The following is a 13,344-nucleotide window of genomic DNA, read 5'->3' as shown; positions in this document are numbered from 1 at the left end:
AGTTTCGATGGGATCTAGGTAGTGTTTCCAGGTTTAAAGTAGGAGTGCCTCCGTGCACTCTGAGCTGGAGCGCGGCGCCCTGAATGAGCTAAGCGAATGTGTTCAGAGCGCTCAATTTCGACAAGCCGAATGTAAAACGCGCCGCGTGAACGCTCTAGAGCGCTGGAAAGCGACCAGTCGAATGTACCATTAACTGCATAGTGGATTAGTGATCAAACGGACGTAGACAATAATATATTTGATATTAAAACGAAGGGGAATAAAGCTGGGCAAGCCATCTAAGGCGTACGTAGGGCGGTTAACCAGTCAAAGAGGAAGTGCGGATGAGGACGGCAGAGAAGTAGGTGGTTGCGATGAAATTAGAAAACCTGCAGGCATTATATGGCGTCAGCGAGCGTAAGGCAAGGGTAATTCTCTATTACTGGGAAAAGTTTTTCGCCTCGAGTAAGCTGATGATTAACCAGTGCAACCAACAATGAGTAGAAATACAGACAGCGGCGGCGCCAATATAATATTATCTGAAGCAACGTTGCATACCGTTAACGCGTTTTGCTGTGTTATGGATGACTCGTCATGCTGCATGACTGATCTAATAAGGTTCCATTAAGCTCCCTACCTCTCGTACCAATCACATGTTCAACTATTAATGCTCTGAGCAATTGTATTTTGCATAGGAAATTGATACTTATATTGTTTAACTTTGAGACTCGCTGCAGCAACTCGCGTCTTTACTACACAGAATCTGCCATCACCGTTCAATCACAATGTCTTCTATCAACTTATTTCACAGCTATGTTAAGTTTCATCGCGTGTCGATGGCAATAGTGTAAGGCAGCCGTTCCTCGATGTCCAAATGACGTGTTCTTACATTTTTTATGCTAGACACCTATATGCTGAGGGGAGCCACCTTTCCTCATCTATCGCCACTACAGCCGATTTACCGTCATTTAAGACTCCTATAACCAAATTTTAGGGCGCAGCGCTTAGGCGCCCGTTCCTTCGATGAGCGTCGGTGTTGCAACACCCCGTAACCGAGCGAACGCGGAGCTCAACGGGAGATGAAAGTACGCGCGAGGAGGAAAGCAGAGGAGAAGGCTGCAGTGAGAGCATGAGGTGGGAGCGGAGGGGAGACGGCCTGCACAAGCGCTGAGTTGTCGGTGGCCACGAAATCTTCAGCCGCGTGGGCGATCTTATCTGCGCTTCCGAGGGGGAAGGCAGGGTGGCGTGAGCTGGTGTGGGCTACGCTCGTCCGCGGCGTCAGCTGCTGAGGTCAGTCGGCGGTACCAGCGTGTGTGACGGGAATGACTCCTCCTGCAAGGCTCGATGGGGAGTGGTTACGAATAAAGCTCGACGCGACGCTCCCTTAGGTGCTGTCGCCGTTGACGCTGGTGGCCCGATTTCACCGCGACGAAGCCCCGCTCTGGTCGTTGGTGGAACAAAAGCGTGCGAAAAAAAGGCGTAGTGCCTTGCAAGACGGGCTGTGCGGTGACGATGGCTACGATATGGCGTCAGAATAGGGCCCATATTTTGTAGGGAAACATAGCGCTGCATGAGCTGCATGGCGGCTGCTGTGAATCGCGCCCACGCAACACCTACGCGCTGCCTCTCGCGATATCCCGATTAGCGAGGCAGTCGCGCCACACTTCACTCCGTTTGCAATGTGCTGCACGAGACAGATTGTCCGCGCCAGCTAAGCTACTCACAGCTTTCTCTTCATAATATAAACCGTGTACCTGTATAATCATTATACGAAATATTGACGCGAAATGAAAACACGTATGGAGCTGTGCTCAAATTTCGCATTAAGGAGTATCGTACTCGTCGGTGATTTCTTGGGGGGGGGGGCGGGGGGGGACTTGCATTAACTTTTCTTGCTTGTTTTTTTTATCTTTTCGATACCTATAGGATGCTTTGGAGTTTTTCACTGTTTCTTTTTTATTATTCATATATGATTGTTTGCAAGCCTATGTGCCTACTCCATCTGCGCGGCGCACTGGACCCTCGGATAACACGTAAATAAATCATAACACGAATAGTGTCAGGCACACACTGCAGTCGGATGGCGCCTCAGCTATCGCTGTCACTTCTATGTCAGGATAAGCAGCGGAGCGTCAATTTTGCGCCTTAGAAATCGGATTTAGATTGCGGCGGCAGTACGATCTATAGATAGTTCGAATTTAAGGCCACGTTTACCTTTTGTGGTAACTGCACGCCAACAGAAAAGCCCCAATTGCTGCTTCTCGGCGACCTCACACTAACTGGTATGGTATGGCATTCCTTATGCGATGGCGCACACCCACTGTGGGGGATTGGCCAAGATTTGTGTGAAATTAGGCTATCGTTATTAAAAACTAAAATTGGTAAAGCTAACTGGAGGAAATGAACAAAAATAAGATGTATAAGAATTCAAGACAATCTAACGTGGGCTTGTCTTCGTCTTCATCAGGCACGAAGCGCACGCAGTAGAGACGATCATGGCTATGATGATCCCCAAACATTCGACGTATTGCCTTTAAAATCAGGGATCGGGCAAGAGTCGGGCTAGTGGTATAGAGGTTTATCAGTTACAATAAATAAAAGAAATGATAGAATCATGAAACCTGAAAAGCAAGGACTAGCGTCTAATTGAGCAATTCCATTAGATGAATGCACAAATAAAATATATTTAAAGGTATGCAAAACCGACGCACACTTTTGAATATCGGTGAAATAAAGCTTTAGTAAAGCGGTTAATTAAACGCGTTACAACGAACAGCGACGCGTGCATTTTTCTTATTCCCCGCAACACGTAATCCCTTGGAATGTGTGTTTGTGTCCACCGCGAAGGTTACAACTCTATCGTACTGCAATTTTTATTTTTATGCACTGCATCATTCGCAGGCTATGCCAAAATGCAAACTCGTAATCAGGTGGATGCACATTGTGAGATGTATGCGCATCGATGCCTCAAGGACGAAGACGATGTGTCATGCTTGTCGAGGGAAGAATGCTGATGACAGGAGGAGGAGGAAATAACTTTCTTGTGTGCCCTGCCAGTCGGTGGGGAGGGCCAAAGGCCCCGCCTAGGTGACGGCCAGGAGTTCTTGGGTCCTGGCGGCATCCTCGGCCCGCTGGACGGCCCATAGTTGATCCTCGAGGGCGGGGCTGAGCAGCGCGGCTATCCAGCGCGTGCGAAGGCTGCTGCTGGAGGCCGCGTTTTCTTTATTGTTATGTACCCCTCGGCATTCCCATAATGTATGCTCCAGAGTGGCTCTGGATTCACATGTTTTGCATTTGTCCGTTGGATGTACATCCGGATATATGATGTGCGAGAGCGCAGGATTCGGATACGGCCTAGTTTGTAACTGCTGATGACAGCTCTATTTTTTTAGTATTCCTATCAACGCAAGGCTTACCATAGTATTGATCAATACCTTATCTCATGTATTCACAGTTTATTTTCTTCTTCGATTATACATTTATTTCCCTTTTTGTGTTATTTATTTAATAAACAATTTCTTTTATTTATTGAATCAAATTACCACCTGATTCGTGGCCTATTCCCCATAGTGGGTATGTGCCATTAATTGCGGCTTCGTCGTCGTCGTCGTCGTCATCATCATCACCACCACCACCACCACCACCACCACCACCACCACCACCACCACCACCACCACCACCACCACCACCACCACCACCACCACCACCACCACCATCATCATCATCATCATCATCATCATCACCATCATCATCATCATCATCAATCTCCAGTAAAGTAGGACACGAACAAGATTTAAGGATTCTTTACGTCTTATTGTGGCATAGAGGGACTTGCCGATTCTGGGGGATTGATCAAGGACGGGAAAGCCCCACTGACACATCATCATCATCATCAGCCTAGTTACGCCCACTGCAGGGCAAAGGCCTCTCCCATACTTCTCCAACTACCCCGGTCATGTACTAATTGTGGCCATGTTGTCCCTGCAAACGTCTTAATTTCATCCGCCCACCTAACTTTCTGCCGCCCCCTGCTACGCTTCCCTTTCCTTGGAATCCAGTCCGTAACCCTTAATGACCATCGGTTATCTTCCCTCCTCATTACATGTCCTGCCCATGCCCATTTCTTTTTCTTGATTTCAACTAAGATGTCGTTTACCCGCGTTTGTTGCCTCACCCAATCTGCTCTTTTCTTATCCCTTAACGTTACACCCATCATTCTTCTTTCCATAGCTCGTTGCGTCGTCCTCAATTTCAGCAGAACCCTTTTCGTAAGCCTCCAGGTTTCTGTCCCATATGTGAGTACTGGTAACACACAGCTGTTATACACTTTCCTTTTGAGGGATAGTGGCAACTTGCTGTTCATGATTTGAGAATGCCTGCCAAACGCACCCCAGCCCATTCTTATTCTTCTGGTTATTTCAGTCTCATGATCCGGATCCGTGGTCACTACCTGCCCTAAGTAGATGTATTCCCTTACCACTTCCATTGCTTCGCTACCTATCGTAAACTGCTGTTTTCTTCCGAGACTGTTAAACAATACTTTAGTTTTCTGCAAATTAATTTTCAGACCCACCCTTCTGCTTTGCCTCTCCAGGTCAGTGAGCATGCATTGCAATTGGTCTCCTGAGTTACTAAGCAAGGCAATATCATCAGCGAATCGCAAGTTGCTAAGGTATTCTCCATCAACTTTTATCCCCAATTCTTCCCACTCCAGGCCTCTGAATACCTCCTGTAAACATGCTGTGGATAGCATTGGAGATATCGTATCTCCCTGTCTGACGCCTTTCTTTATAGGGATTTTGTTACTTTATTTGTGGAGGACTACGGTGGCTGTGGAGCCGCTATAGATATCTTCCAGTATTTTTAAATATGGCTCATCTACACCCTGATTCCGTAATGCCTCCATGACTGCTGTGGTTTCGACTGAATCAAACGCTTTCTCGTAATCAATGAAAGCTATATATAAGGGTTGGTTATATTCTGCACATTTCTCTATCACTTGATTGACAGGGTGAATATGGTCTATTGTTGAGTAGCCTTTACGGAATCCTGCCTGGTCCTTTGGTTGACAGAAGTCTAAGGTGTTTCTGATTCTATTTGCGATTACCTTAGTAAATACTTTGTAGGCAACGGACAGTAAGCTGATCGGTCTATAATTTTTCAAGTCTTTGGCGTCCCCTTTCTTATGGATTAGGATTATGTTAGCGTTCTTCCAAGATTCCGGTACGCTCGAGGTTATGAGGCATTGCGTATACAGGGTGGCCAGTTTCTCTAGAACAATCTGACCACCATCCTTCAACAAATCTGCTGTTACCTGATCCTCCCCAGCTGCCTTCCCCCTTTGCATAGCTCCTAAGGCTTTATTTACTTCTTCTGGCGTTACCTGTGGGATGTCGAATTCCTCTAGGCTATTCTCTCTTCCACTATCGTCGTGGGTACCACTGGTACTGTATAAATCTCTATAGACCTCCTCAGCCACTTGAACTATCTCATCCATATTAGTAACGATATTGCCGGCTTTGTCTCTTAACGCACACGTCTGATTCTTGCCTATTCCTAGTTTCTTCTTCACTGTTTTTAGGCTTCCTTCGTTCCTGAGAGCCTGTTCAATTCTATCCATATTATAGTTTCTGATGTCCGCTGTCTGAGTCGTTAAATACTGAGTCGTTAAATAACTTAACATGAAGTGAAAGAATCCGCGATATATAATTCACCATTCTATTAACAAAATGGCGTGCTTTAGGGATGCTTGGGAGCCGAAATTATGGGTATGGAGGTCTTATGAGGTATTATGGAGGTAGTTTTTTGGTACGCAGAACAGAGGGGCGCATACTTGCTCATTCTACAAGGTTTGTACGCAAACCTAGTTCATCGGTACTTTCATATAACTTTCACATATACATGCACATATATATCCACCGATATAGCGGTAGGGCCAACAACAGCCAGGCAGCCATGTCAAACCTTGTAAAGTAGGCGAAGAAAGTTTCGCTATGAAGGAGGAATTTGGAGGGTCGCTCTCCCCCGCCCTCTTTCTTTTTGATACATAGCATTTATTTCAGCTAGTTATTCGTCATATGCAATCATTACAAAGGAAATGCAATAGGTCACTAGAAATAATCAAAAAACACGATTTGTATGAATAGTAATCGATAAAGAAAACAAGCATAGTTGCCTCTGAAAGCGAGGCAGCGACAAACTACTTATCAATCGAAGGCAGCAGTCCGGTTTAAATACCATTGGGTCATAGATATATCCTTCAGGTGAACAATTCTTTTATTAAACTGTACTGATGAAGAAACGACCGGCTCAGTGTTGTGGCCCAACGTACGTGTCTTCCATAAACTGCGTAGGACAGTTACTAAAGGCATAAAATGGCACATCACCTTCATTGGGCACAATGAAAGATAAAACGATATGTAAATCCAAATGAAAGTTTTTCTACACAGGGCCCGCGTCGCGGCGCCATTTAGTCATGGTGTCATTCGGCAGGCGACTACATAAAGTTGTTTCTCTCTCTCTCTCTCTGTCTGTCTTTTGGTGCCCGCCCTTAGAAGGCTTCTCCCTTTTGACCTCTTCGAATCGTAAGCATTTGGTTCGCGCTTCGGTCTCCGAGACTTGCGGTAACAATATTACTTACTTTTGAAGGAAATCTTGATATAACTTTTGAAAGCAGTATTGAGGTGGGGAAAAACCAGGACTTCCAAAGACAAGGCTGCACAAATGGGAAATTGAATGAGTAGCTACAAATAACAAAATTCAGGAGAAAGCATGTAAAGGAACACGCTTGATAACGAAATATCACGATAATTTTAGGATATTTCAAAGAATATTAGGCAAAAATCGAAGCAGTGAGAGGGCGCACCATTATTACCTTTTTCAGGTGGTGCGGCTAACAAAAGGAAAAAAAAAGAAATCCAGACAGCGAGAAGAATGGGCAAGGTAAGCCGAAACCTTGCTAATTAATATTACTGCAAGTATACTAATGTTTCTTAAGTTAAGATTTACGGGCGGGATTGAAGGCTTTGACCTCAGTTAACAGACTGGGAAAACTGAAGCCTTCATTGGGGTCTTCCATTATCGCTTCCCTTCTAGCTTTCAGTGCATCCGCGACAACACTAATTCTCATCTGGCGGAGTGCTGATATGATAGACGCATCACTTGCAAATACGGAATAAAGCTTTCACCAATGTTTGCTCGCACAAGACACGTTCGTGAGCACACAGTATTCGTAAGCCGTGTCAAAGAAATGTACGAGTCTATACACGCAAGCAGGGTGTCGTTAAAGCTTGAAAAGTTGCTACGATAAGTTATAGTTTCGGTGGATGCGCAAACGTTAACACAATATTTGAATAGCCCAATTAGGTCAGCATACTTATTCATGCCTTACTCGTACTCGGTCACATTTATTTCTCTGGTGCGACTGTAAGCGGGCGCGAGTGCAGACGCGAGTGAACGGGTATGTGCAGATGGGTTACCACCTGGGCGTGTGAGTGGGCGTGAATGGCGAGTGTCGCTGAGTGTGTGACGTGGACGTGTGTATGTAAGGGAGTGGTTGCCTGCAACAGATTGGAAGACGTGAGAGTCAACTGGAGGTGCTGGTGGAGTGAAAGGGCTGGAGCATGAGCACGAGTGACTGACTGCCGGTGAATGTGAATGGGCGTAAGGGAGAACATGCGCATACGTACCGATGAGTGGACGTGAGCCTGCGAAGTTCGAGAGAGTGCATGGTCGAAAGAGATGATGGCGACCGAGCGCTCACCAGGTTTACCGATCTATAGAAGAAGCAATCAGTGAAATAATACGGTAGGCAAGTTAGAAGCTGCACAAACTCGACCAGCCATGTCTGTGTCCTGATTCGAATTCCTAACGCCACCTGAATGACTTGCAGGGAGGCGTAGAACTCAACTTCGACTACTTTTCCTCGAGAAGGGGCATTGCGTGCACTCTTGTCACGGTGAGCTAAGCTTTCGTGTTGGTTTTGTCGAGCTAAATAAATAATGGAAACCTCCAAGCTGCCTCCCGCTCACATTAAATATTATTAGGCAAGTTATATGCCAAATGAAATTTACGCTATGTTAAGCGCCATCGTTTTATAGGGATTCTGCATATGTGCGTGCAGTGCTTTCGGTAAAACAGCGACATAAATAATGTCGAGGCGTATCCAGCCCACAAAATATATTTACGTCGTGGCATCCACGCAGAAAGCTATTTGGAGTTAACAAAGAACACAACCTTCCATTCACAGCTGCATGCTTGGTTACCAGGGTTCCTGAAGCTCTCCAATTATGCGGCTCTTTTTTAGTCTAACTAAACATATGTGTATTGATTTTCGTGTGTTTAGTTCTCACAGCACTGTTCATATTCAACGCCCCGGACTCCTTTATTATCTCTTCTTTTTTCTATCCTTTTCTTTTTGAGGCGACATTCGTTCAAATCACTTTTGTGTATAACGACACTTATTTTGTTCATTAAAAATGGTCCACTTCTTAAATGACACTGAGATGAACTAAGCGGCTAAGTCAATGAAGAACTTGTGGCATAGTTAGTGTCAACAAGTATTACCGGCTGTGTCGAGTTCGTGAGGCATCGCATCAAGACATCGCTCGTCTACAAGCCACCGTCTGCGCGATCGCCTCTGTCTGAATTGGCAGGTACCTGTCGTATGAAGCACCCAAGGTAAAGAAGGACAGCCCTCGTCCTGTCCTTTTTTTACCTTGTGGCTTCGTTTTTTTTCACACTGCACAGCTATACGATGCAGGATGATGCATGCATGCATTTGCTGCAGAACAAGAAAAAAATGCAGTGATGACTCAGTACATTGTGATGGAATGCCAAGATATTCACCTAGCCGGGATCCACCCCAGAGAACGTCCACATTTCAAAAGCGCTGGGGTTCAAAGCTGATTGGAGCGTTAACTGGTCAGCAGTCAAGAAAAGCAAGCGACGTTTAGAGTACCACTGAAAGAAGGAGGGTAGAAGTGGAGCCGGAGTCATTATAGATTTGCAATATGATATAGAGATTTTGATGAAGAGAATGAATGTAATGTAGACATACGAAAACATGCTAGACCCATATAGACGCAGTAAAACATGTTCAGCTCGAGCAGGCTAGGTTACCATTTCTGGTAGCCCCCGTTTCAAATAGAGTGCTATTAGAAATCGTCATCATCAGTTTCTGTTGCTCCCATCCTGGGAGGGCGCTCAACTGCAACATTTAATAACATTTACGGGACCTTCAGTTGTCCACGTCTCTGTTGTAAGATGCAAGATAGCTGCGTATGCGCCCTTATCTACGGGAAGCCAGAGTTCTTCCCGCCCTTATTCTCAGCAGCACTAACTACTGGCATATTACTGTCCTTCGCAAATATCCTTGCCAAGCGCCTGCATTCCGCTTTCGCTGTACAAGGACATCACTTTTCCTTCTCCAGCTCTTCTCAACGATGTTGTTCATACTGCTGCATATCGCGAGCAACACTTCCGGCGTCTACATGTGGCTGTGCTACGTGAGCTTCACCTACCCCCTTGTGGGCGTCTACTTGGTGGTGCACAGCCTCCTCAGCTCAATCGACAGCACCACCACGGTCTTTGTGAGCAGCTGCTGCTTTGGGTTCCAACTCTTATAAGTCTGTGCAGTATTGCATACGGCTCATTATTTTCCCTCTCCGATGAAGAATACTTTCACTCTTTTTATGCGCAAGGCAGGGTGAATGTATGCTGCGCCGAATACATCACTACAGCTTCCTATGATGAAGTATTTGAAGAGCAGTTACTTAAAAAAATGTTTTCTGCAGTTTTTATTGAAGCACGCGTGATGAAACAGTATTGTACAGTGCAGCTCTTAAAACTTTCACATCATGTTCCGACCGCTTGCGAACTCAAGCTAGTCTCTTCTATCTATAGTTTGTAAATCAGATGACGGCTTTAAAAGTATCTTTTCTCTTTCGTTTCAAGCACAGATGAATAAAATACAGCCCGCAAAATTTATTTCTGTAGACACCGACCTCTTTCGCTAGTTCTTGTGTTACCTAATTTCTCTGATCACATCTCCCTTCGTTATTTCCACTGCTATTTTTTATGTACAGGAAAGCTATCTACAGCCATTTTAGAACTTCCACTATCGCGTTCACAATATGATAAATAGTCTTGTCTTGCGGGAGGCGTTGGGCGTGTGGCCTGCAGCTCTCCTTCTGGACGATACAAAAGAATAGGATGTACTACGGAAAGGCGACACAAGACGGCGCTGTAGGCTTTTAGAGAGGCTGCGCAGATGGTTAATGAAAACACGACGATAGCAGTAACGCGTTCACGTGGGAAACACACCCACACCCACACACACACACACACACACACACACACACACACACACACACACACACACACACACACACACACACACACACACACACACACACACACACACACACACACGCACATAATAATAATAATAATAATAATAATAATAATAATAATAATAATAATAATAATAATAATAATAATAATAATAATAATAATCATCGTCGTCGTTCTTTGGCGCTGTTCCGAAGAAAACCAACACCGATTCACCCGACTTTCAGCTCTAATATGCCCCGCAGTGTTGAACTGCTGCCAATGTCCTTGTACTGTGCAGAAGGCAATGACTGGGATTCCTTAATATCACATACAGAGAGTAGCGTGAGTCACATATTCTACATTATTCGTTGCTAAAGCAGTTGCGTTCTGCAACGAATGCCCGAGCTAACACAGTCCGCGCGTTGTCTTCCTTAGTCGGGCTATAGCATATCGCCCTAAACAACGCGCTCGTCGAACAAGGAGCCGACTGTATCTTGACGAAACGCCTATAAACTGGGTGCTACAACACCGTTATTTGGGGTTAATTGTGGATGATCGCATCTCTTGGCGTCCTGCCGTTAAATCTGTACGACGCAAATCGCACTACCTCCTTAAGTATGTGGCCGCGTTGACTGCTCGAGGTGCTGGCTGCGACCAAACAACGGCTCTTCAGGTGTACCAGTCATCTGTACTCTCAGGCATGCTGTACGCATTACCAATTTTGAACATACCACATAGTTTGTTGTCCCAACTGGAGCGAGATCATCGCGTTTCCCTTCGACTAATGCTTGGATTACCTCGTGAGGCGCAATCTATTGCATTACTCACTGAAGCGCATCAGTTACCCCTGAGGCTGCAAGCAGATCAGAGAGCTCTGTATCATATTGAGCGTCTGCACCGCGCATCGAATGGTCAATCGCTCCTTGATCGTCTCGTTAACCGCCCGTTATCTCGAATGGGAAAAATGGCGGCTTTATTTATGAATATCACTACCATTTCTGAACATGCTGCTTCAGATACGTCTCCGCCTCCAAAAGGTATCACGAAACACGTACTTCCCATTTACCTCACAATCCCTGACATGCACAAAAAGTCTTATATGGCTGTTTCGGCAATATTCCAATTGGCTCAGTCTCACATGTTCGAAAAGTTTCCAGATTATCTTCAAGTTTTCACAGATGCATCTGTACACACCGACGGTCAAGGCGCCTCTGCAGCTTTTTTCTGCCCTTCAACTAAAGTACGACGTATATTTCAAATACCTCATCCAGCTTCGTCAACAACTGCAGAACTAGCAGCGATTAATGTTGCATTGAAATACGTGCAAGAGGAGTTAACTACATCGAAAGTTGTCATCTTTACTGACTCCCGTGCTGCCCTTAGCAGGTTACAACGCAGTGAGCTTGATTGCCCACTTGTGCGCAGCATTACTGACTCTGCGAGCAAAATTACATCACGTGAGGTATCTGTCGTCGCTCAATGGATACCTTCACACGTAGGAATCGCCGGAAATGAAGAAGCTGATCGGCTCGCTTCAAGTTGCGCTCATAACAACTGTGACTGCCCAGAAATTCTGTGCAAGCTTGATGACGCTCGTCTCCTGATACGTCGCCACCTACTTAAGCAGCATCCAGATCAGCGTGTCGCAAATGGAACGTTCCCGCCCCGTGGTCGTGGTCGAGGCTTGCCTCGTCCCGCTAGAGCACAACTGCTCAAGCTGAGGGTTGGTTGCGTGAACGTGCACGAACGTTTATACAGACAAGGGCGTGTGGCAAGTCCATTCTGTGCGTCTTGTGGCTGCTACGAGACACTTCAGCACCTTATATTTGAGTGTCCCGCTTTCAGTGCGCAGCGCATGTCGCTAGTGAGAAACTATCACCTGCTTGGCCTGCGGTGTGCGACACTCGAGGAATGCTTATACCCCAGTGGTTGTGCATCTAAACGTGATCAGGCCTATCGCGCCCTACTAACCTTTCTAGAGCTAACTAACTTAGGTTCACGTTTGTAGCGTGAACGTTCAACATTCTGTAGTAGCGTGACCTTCAGTGACCGGCCCTACTGTGTGTGATCTGTACTGTGTCCTAACGCTTCTTCCTTCGAAGATGGGAAGTGGCGGGTTCAAACACCTTGTAGTGTATATTGTGAACCGACTACCAGTGAAACGGTGATTGCGTGCAGCTATACTTGGCGTCTCATCGTGGAGCGCACAATTAGCCGCGTAGCAAACTAGCCATGGATGTGATTGATATTTGTGGAGGCTGTTCGATGCGGCGTCACTTTAATTCCGGCTGCAGAGTCGAAACTCGGCGGAACAACGTGCTAGTGTACTGTGTTCTACTTTAGTCTTTAGATTTGTCCTGTTGCTCTTCTTTTCCTCTTTCCTCCCTTCCTTCCTATCTTCCATTTCTGTGTTGCTGTCACCTCCCTTCAGAAGAGTAGGCAGGCGTTGTGCCCCTTCCGGTGGCAGTTGCCAGCCTGCTCCTCACCTTCCCTTTCCTGTTAACTGTATATATGTGTATATGTGTTCAAAACAAATATTAATAATAATAATAATAATAATCTTCTTTCTTGCCGGTGGCGTCGGTGTCCTCTCCAAGGGCTACGATGGCTTCCTGAGCCTTCTCATAGGCGTACGTCTCTCTCTGGCTTCAGCCCTCGCGCCTTTACATTGCCTGGCCCGGTAAAACAATGATCCTCAGTGGAAGTTATAGCTTGCGTCGACTAGTCAGGAACAAAACACATGCGCACGACAGCGTTCGGGCGGCTGTTAGCATTTACTGATTGACAATCGTACTTTGCTAATGCTACAAATAATTGAAAACACGTCTTATCATCACTTTTGCGTAGTTATGTTGCTGCGGTGACTGTGCTGTTATGTGTCAGTCAACCAAGAAAACTTTTTACTTTAACTAACCTTCTCAAGCTCGACAACATGCGAAGAACCCGGCAAACATATGTTGCACTTATTACGCTTTTTTTATTGACATCAGCGCCGAATATTGCACTTGCAAAGATTATGTTGTCATATATTGC

Source organism: Dermacentor variabilis, chromosome 5 (assembly GCF_050947875.1).
Source record: "Dermacentor variabilis isolate Ectoservices chromosome 5, ASM5094787v1, whole genome shotgun sequence".
NCBI classification, from domain to species: Eukaryota; Metazoa; Arthropoda; class Arachnida; order Ixodida; family Ixodidae; genus Dermacentor; species Dermacentor variabilis.
The sequence above is the reverse complement of the archived record's forward strand: the minus strand, read 5'-3'. Positions refer to the sequence as shown.